Here is an 8476-nt window from a genome sequence, read left to right as displayed (position 1 = left end):
GTGTATGTTTGTGTGTGAATGTGAGTGTGTGTGAGTGACTGTTCATGTAAGTGTATGTGTGTGAGTGTGAGTGTGTGTGTATGTGTGTGTGTGAGAGTGTGTGTGCAACTGTGTGTATGTCTGAGTGTGTGTGTGTGCGAGAGTGTGTGTGTAAGTATGTGTGTATGAGTATGTGTGTGTGAAAGTGTGTGTGTGTGTGCATGTGTGTGTGGAGTGCGTGTGAGTGTGTGTGTGAGTGCGAGTATGTGCGTGTGTGTGAAAGAGTGTGTGTGTGAGTGCGTGTGTGTGAGTGTGTGTGCTTGTGTGAGTGCGTGTGTGTGTGAGAATGAGTGTGTGTGTAAATGTGTGTATGTGTGTGAGTGTGTGTGCGTGTGTGAGTACGTGTGTGTGTATGTGAATGTGTGTGTGAGTGTGTGTGCGTGAATATGTGTGAGTGTGTGTGTGTAAGAGAGTGTGTGTGTGTACGAATGAGTGTGTGTGTGAACGTGTGCGAGTGTGCGTGCCGCATCTTATATTGTTTTCCTAGGGTTTTAGTGACTGATAAACTGACTCTCTGGCTCAAGAAAATTCAGTTAGATTTGCTCCTTGTTAAGAGGCAAATACATTTGGACTGGGAAAGGTATCCATGGGGGAAAGAGGTTTAAACAAACATTTGTCACGGCCAATGAGGGGCTTGAATAGAAGGGGAGCTAGATCGTTCCTCCACACCTGGGAGAAAAAGACTGACCAGCAGATATCGGAGCCGGAGGTTGAAGCTCATGTTCCTGTGGCTCATCTCTGAGTATCCGAGCTGACTTTGCTGTATTCTCCTTCACTGTGTATCCGAGCTGACTCTGCTGCACTCTCCTTCACTGTGTATCCGAGTTGACTCTGCTGCACTCTCCTTCACTGTGTATCCGAGCTTAATCTTGTGTACTCTCCGTCACTGTGTATCCGAACTGACTCTGCTGTATTCTCATTAACTGTGTATCCGAACTGACTCTGCTGTACGCTCCTTCACTGTGTATCCGAGCTGACTCTGCTGTAGTCTCCCTCACTGTGTATCCGAGCTGACTCTGCTGTACTCTCCTTCACTGTGTATCCGAGCTGACTCTGCTGCACTCTCCGTCACTGTGTATCCGAGCTGACTCTGCTGTACAATCGTTCACTGTGTATCCGAGCTGAATCTGCTGTATTCTCCCTCACTGTGTATCCGAGCTGACTCTGCTGTATTCTCCTTCACTGTGTATCCGAGCTGAATCTGCTGTTCTCTTCTTCACTGTGTATCCGAGCTGATTCTGCTGTACTCTACTTCACTGTGTATCCGAACTGACTCTGCTGTATTCTCCTTCACTGTATAACCGAGCTGAATCTGCTGTATTCTCCCTCAATGTGTATCCGAGCTGCTTCAGCTGTAATCTCCTTCACTGTATAACCAAGCTGAATCTGCTGTATTCTCCTTCACTGTGTATCCGAGCTGACTCTGCTGTACTCTCCTTCACTGTGTATCCGAGCTGACTCTGCTGCACTCTCCGTCACTGTGTATCCGAGCTGACTCTGCTGTACAATCGTTCACTGTGTATCCGAGCTGAATCTGCTGTACTCTCCCTCACTGTGTATCCGAGCTGACTCTGCTGTATTCTCCTTCACTGTGTATCCGAGCTGACTCTACTGTACTCTCCATCACTGTGTATCCGAACTGACTCTGCTGTATTGTCCTTCACTGTGTATCCGCGCTGACTCTGCTGTATTCTCCTTCACTGAGTATCCGAGCTGACTCTGCTGTATGCTCCATCACTGTGTACCCGAGCTGAATCTGCTGTTCTCTTCTTCACTGTGTATCCGAGCTGATTCTGCTGTACTCTACTTCACTGTGTATCCGAACTGACTCTGCTGTATTCTCCTTCACTGTATAACCGAGCTGAATCTGCTGTATTCTCCCTCAATGTGTATCCGAGCTGCTTCAGCTGTAATCTCCTTCACTGTATAACCGAGCTGAATCTGCTGTATTCTCCTTCACTGTGTATCCGAGCTGACTCTGCTGTACTCTCCTTCACTGTGTATCCGAGCAGACTCTGCTGTACGCTCCATCACTGTGTATCCGAGCTGACTCTGCAGTATTCTACTTCACTGTGTATCCGAGCTGAATGTGCTGTATTCTCCTTCACTGTGTATCCGAGCTGACTCTGCTGTACACTCCTTCACTGTGTATCCGAGCTGAATCTGCTGTACTCTCCTTCACTGTGTATCTGAGCATACTCTGCTGTAAGCTCCTTCACTGTGTATCCAAGATGAGTCTGCTGTATTCTCCTTCAATGTGTATCCGAGCTGACTCTGCTGTAAGCTCCTTCACTGTGTCTCCGAGCTGACTCAGCTGTATTCTCCTTCACTGTGTATCCGAGCTGACTCTGCTGTATGCTCCATCACTGTGTACCCGAGCTGAATCTGCTGTACTCTACTTCACTGTGTATCCGAACTGACTCTGCTGTATTCTCCTTCACTGTATAACCGAGCTGAATCTGCTGTATTCTCCCTCAATGTGTATCCGAGCTGCTTCAGCTGTAATCTCCTTCACTGTATAACCGAGCTGAATCTGCTGTATTCTCCTTCACTGTGTATCCGAGCTGACTCTGCTGTACTCTCCTTCACTGTGTATCCGAGCAGACTCTGCTGTACGCTCCATCACTGTGTATCCGAGCTGACTCTGCAGTATTCTACTTCACTGTGTATCCGAGCTGAATGTGCTGTATTCTCCTTCACTGTGTATCCGAGCTGACTCTGCTGTACACTCCTTCACTGTGTATCCGAGCTGAATCTGCTGTACTCTCCTTCACTGTGTATCTGAGCATACTCTGCTGTAAGCTCCTTCACTGTGTATCCAAGATGAGTCTGCTGTATTCTCCTTCAATGTGTATCCGAGCTGACTCTGCTGTACTCTCCTTCACTGTGTATCCGAGCTGACTCTGCTGTAAGCTCCTTCACTGTGTATCCGAGCTGACTCAGCTGTATTCTCCTTCACTGTGTATCCGAGCTGACTCTGCTGGACTCTCCTTCACTGTGTATCCGAGCTGACTCTGCTGTACTCTCCTTCACTGTGTATCCGAGCTGACTCTGCTGCATTCTCCTTCAATGTGTATCCGAGCTGACTCTGCTGTACTCTCCTTCACTGTGTATCCGAGCTGACTCTGCTGTACTCTCCTTCACTGTGAGTCCGAGCTGAATCTGCTGTATTCTCCTTCACTGTGTATCCGAGCTGACTCTGCTGTACTCTCCTTCACTGTGTGTCCGAGCTGACTATGCTGTATTCTCCATCACTGTGTATCCGAGCTGACTCTGCTGTACTCTCCTTCACTGTGTATCCGAGCTGACTCTGCTGTACTCTCCTTCACTGTGTATCCGAGATGAGTCTGCTGTACTCTGCTTCACTGTGTATCCGAGCTGACTCTGCTGTACTCTCCTTCACTGTGTATCCGAGATGACTCTGCTGTAGTCTCTTTCACGGTGTATCCGAACTGACTCTGCTGTACTCTCCTTCTCTGTGTATCCGAGATGACTCTGCTGTACTCTCCTTCACTGTGTATCCGAACTGACTCTGCTGTATTCTCCTTCACTGTGTATCCGAACTGACTCTGCTGTACTCTCCTTCACTGTGTATCCGTGCTGACTTAGCTATACTCTCCTTCACTGTATATCCGAACTGACTCTGCTGTACTCTCCTTCACTGTGTATCCGAGCTGACTCTGCTGTACTCTCCTTCACTGTGTATCCGAGCTGACTCTGCTGTACTCTCCTTCACTGTGTATCCGAGCTGACTCTGCTATACTCTCCTTCACTGTGTATCCGAGCTGATTCTGCTGTACTCTCCTTCACTGTGTATCCGAGCTGACTCTGCTGTACTCTCCTTCACTGTGTATCCGAGCTGATTCTGCTGTACTCACCTTCACTGTGTATCCGAACTGACTCTGCTGTACTCTCCTTCACTGTGTATCCGAGCTGAGTCTGCTGTACTATGCTTCACTGTGTATCCGAGCTGAATCTGCTGTATTCTCCTTCACTGTGTATCCGAGCTGACTCTGCTGTATTCTCCTTCACTGTGTATCCGAGCTGACTCTGCTGTACTCTCCGTCACTGCGTATCCGAGCTGACTCTGCTGTATTCTCCTTCACTGTGTATCCGAGCTGACTCTGCTGTATTCTCCTTCACTGTGTATCCGAGCTGACTCTGCTGTATTCTCCTTCACTGTATATCCGAGCAGACTCTGCTGTACTCTCCTTCACTGTGTATCCGAGCTGACGCTGCTGTATTCTCCTTCACTGTGTATCCGAGCTGACTCTGGTGTACTCTCCATCACTGTGTATCCGAGCTGACTCTGCTGTACTCTCCTTCACTGTGTATCCGAGCTGACTCTGCTGTACTCTCCCTCACTGTGTATCTGAGCTGACTCTGCTGTATTCTCCATCACTGTGTATCCGAGCTGAGTCTGCTGTACTCTCCTTCACTGTGTATCCGAGCTTACTCTGCTGAATTCACCATCACTGTATATCCGAGCTGAGTCTGCTGTATTCTCCATCACTGTATATCCGAGCTGAGTCTGCTGTATTCTCCATCACTTTATAGCCGAGCTGACTGTGCTGTAATCTCCTTCACTGTGTATCCGAGCCGACTCTGCCTTAATCTCCCTCACTGTATATCCGCGCTGACTCTGCTGAATTCTCCTTCACTTTGTATCCGAGCTGACTTTGCTGTATTCTCCTTCACTTTGTAACCAAGCTGACTCTGCTGTAATTTCCTTCACTGTATATCCGAGCTGACTCTGCTGTACTCTCCTTCACTGCGTATCCGAGCTGACTCTGCTGTACTCTCCTTCACTGTGTATCCGAGCTGACTCTGCTGTATGCTCCTTCACTGTGAATCGGAGCTGACTCTGCTATGCACTCCTTCACTCTGTATCCGAGCTGACTCTGCGGTACAGTCCTTCACTGTGTATCCGAGCTAAATCTGCTGTATTCTCCTTCACTGTATATCCGAGCTGACTCTGCTGTATTCTCCTTCACTGTGTATCCGAGCTGACTCTGCTGTACTCTCCATCACTGTGTATCCGAGCAGACTCTGCTGTATTCTCCTTCACTGTATATACGAGCAGACTCTGCTGTACTCTCCTTCACTGTGTATTTGAGCTGACTCTGCAGTACTCTCCTTCACTGTGTATCCGAGCTGACGCTACTGTATTCTCCTTCACTGTGTATCCGAGCTGACTCTGCTGTACTCTCCTTCACTGTGTATCCGAGCAGACTCTGCTGTACGCTCCATCACTGTGTATCCGAGCTGACTCTGCAGTATTCTACTTCACTGTGTATCCGAGCTGAATGTGCTGTATTCTCCTTCACTGTGTATCCGAGCTGAATCTGCTGTACTCTCCTTCACTGTGTATCTGAGCATACTCTGCTGTAAGCTCCTTCACTGTGTATCCAAGATGAGTCTGCTGTATTCTCCTTCAATGTGTATCCGAGCTGACTCTGCTGTACTCTCCTTCACTGTGTATCCGAGCTGACTCTGCTGTAAGCTCCTTCACTGTGTATCCGAGCTGACTCAGCTGTATTCTCCTTCACTATGTATCCGAGCTGACTCTGCTGTACTCTCCTTCACTGTGTATCCGAGCTGACTCTGCTGTACTCTCCTTCACTGTGTATCCGAGCTGACTCTGCTGTATTCTCCTTCACTGTATATCCGAGCAGACTCTGCTGTACTCTCCTTCACTGTGTATCCGAGCTGACGCTGCTGTATTCTCCTTCACTGTGTATCCGAGCTGACTCTGGTGTACTCTCCATCACTGTGTATCCGAGCTGACTCTGCTGTATTCCCCTTCAATGTGTATCCGAGCTGACTCTGCTGTATTCCCCTTCACTGTGTATCCGAGCTGACTCTGCTGTATTCCCCTTCACTGTGTATCCGAGCTGACTCTGCTGTACTCTACCTCTCTGTGTATCCGAGCAGACTCCGCTGTATTCTCATTCACTGTGTATCCGAGCTGACTCTGCTGTACACTACTTCACTGTGTATCCGAGCAGACTCTGCTGTACTCGCCTTCACTGTGTATCCGAGCTGACTCTGCTGTACACTACTTCTCTGTGTATCCGAGCAGACTCTGCTGTACTCTCCTTCACTGTGTATCCGAGCTGACTCTGCTGTACTCTGCTTCACTGTGTATCCGAGCTGACTCTCCTGTACTCTACTTCACTGTATATACGAGCTGATTCTGCTCTACTCTCCTTCACTGTGTATACGAGCTGATTCTGCTGTATTCTCCTTCACTGTCTATCTGAGCTGACTCTGCTGTACTCTCCTTCACTGTGTATCCGAGCTGACTCCGCTGTATTCTCCTTCACTGTGTATCCGAGCTGAATCTGCTGTACTATCGTTCACTGTGTATCCGAGCTGACTCTGCTGTATTCTTCTTCACTGTGTATACGAGCTGCCTCTGCTGTACTCGCCTTCACTGTGTATCCGAGCTGACTCTGCTGTACTCGCCTTCACTGTGTATCCGAGCTGACTCTGCTGTACCATTGTTCACTGTGTATCCGAGCTGACTCTGCTGTATTCTCCTTCACTGTGTATCCGAGCTGACTCTGCTGTACTCTTCTTCACCGTGTATCCGAGCTGACTCTGCTGTACTCTCCCTCACTGTGTATCCGAGCTGAATCTGCTGTACTCTCCCTCACTGTGTATCCGAGCTGACTCTGCTGTATTCCCCTTCACTGTGTATCCGAGCTGACTCTGCTGCACTGTCCTTCACTGTATATACGAGCTGATTCTGCTGTACTCTCCTTCACTGTGTATCCGAGCTGACTCTGCTGTACTCTCCTTCACTGTGTATCCGAGCTGACTCTGCTGTACTCTCCCTCACTGTGTATCTGAGCTGACTCTGCTGTATTCTCCATCACTGTGTATCCGAGCTGAGTCTGCTGTACTCTCCTTCACTGTGTATCCGAGCTTACTCTGCTGAATTCACCATCACTGTATATCCGAGCTGAGTCTGCTGTATTCTCCATCACTGTATATCCGAGCTGAGTCTGCTGTATTCTCCATCACTGTATAGCCGAGCTGACTGTGCTGTAATCTCCTTCACTGTGTATCCGAGCCGACTCTGCCTTAATCTCCCTCACTGTATATCCGCGCTGACTCTGCTGAGTTCTCCTTCACTTTGTATCCGAGCTGACTTTGCTGTATTCTCCTTCACTTTGTAACCGAGCTGACTCTGCTGTAATTTCCTTCACTGTATATCCGAGCTGACTCTGCTGTACTCTCCTTCACTGTGTATCCGAGCTGACTCTGCTGTACTCTCCTTCACTGTGTATCCGAGCTGACTCTGCTGTATGCTCCTTCACTGTGAATCGGAGCTGACTCTGCTGTACACTCCTTCACTGTGTATCCGAGCTGACTCTGCGGTACAGTCCTTCACTGTGTATCCGAGCTAAATCTGCTGTATTCTCCTTCACTGTATATCCGAGCTGACTCTGCTGTATTCTCCTTCACTGTGTATCCGAGCTGACTCTGCTGTACGCTCCTTCACTGTGTATCCGAGCAGACTCTGCTGTATTCTCCTTCACTGTATATACGAGCAGACTCTGCTGTACTCTCCTTCACTGTGTATTTGAGCTGACTCTGCAGTACTCTCCTTCACTGTGTATCCGAGCTGACGCTACTGTATTCTCCTTCACTGTGTATCCGAGCTGACTCTGGTGTACTCTCCATCACTGTGTATCCGAGCTGGCTCTGCTGTACTCTCCCTCACTTTGTATCCGAGCTGACTCTGCTGTATTCTCCCTCACTGTGTATCCGAGCTGACTCTGCTGTACTCTCCTTCACTGTGTATCCGAGCTGACTCTGCTGTACTCTCCCTCATTGTGTATCCGAGCTGACTCTGCTGTACTCTCCTTCACTGTGTATCCGAGCTGACTCTGCTGTACTCTCCTTCACTGTGTATCCGAGCTGACTCTGCTGTACTCTTCTTCACCGTGTATCCGAGCTGACTCTGCTGTACTCTCCCTCACTGTGTATCCGAGCTGAATCTGCTGTACTCTCCCTCACTGTGTATCCGAGCTGACTCTGCTGTATTCCCCTTCACTGTGTATCCGAGCTGACTCTGCTGCACTGTCCTTCACTGTATATACGAGCTGATTCTGCTGTACTCTCCTTCACTGTGTATACGAGCTGACTCTGCTGTATTCTCCTTCACTGTCTATCTGAGCTGACTCTGCTGTACTCTCCTTCACTGTGTATCCGAGCTGACTCCGTTTATTCTCCTTCACTGTGTATCCGAGCTGAATCTGCTGTATTCTCCATCACTGTGTATCCGAGCTGACTCTGCTGTACTCTTCTTCACTGTGTATCCGAGCTGACTCTGCTGTTCTCGCCTTCACTGTGTATCCGAGCTGACTCTGCTGTATTCTCCTTCACTGAGTATCCGAGCTGACACTGCTGTAGTCTCCTTCACTGT

This window comes from Cetorhinus maximus, chromosome 34 (assembly GCF_964194155.1).
Source record: "Cetorhinus maximus chromosome 34, sCetMax3.hap1.1, whole genome shotgun sequence".
NCBI classification, from domain to species: domain Eukaryota; kingdom Metazoa; phylum Chordata; class Chondrichthyes; order Lamniformes; family Cetorhinidae; genus Cetorhinus; species Cetorhinus maximus.
This window is presented reverse-complemented; position numbering follows the sequence as displayed.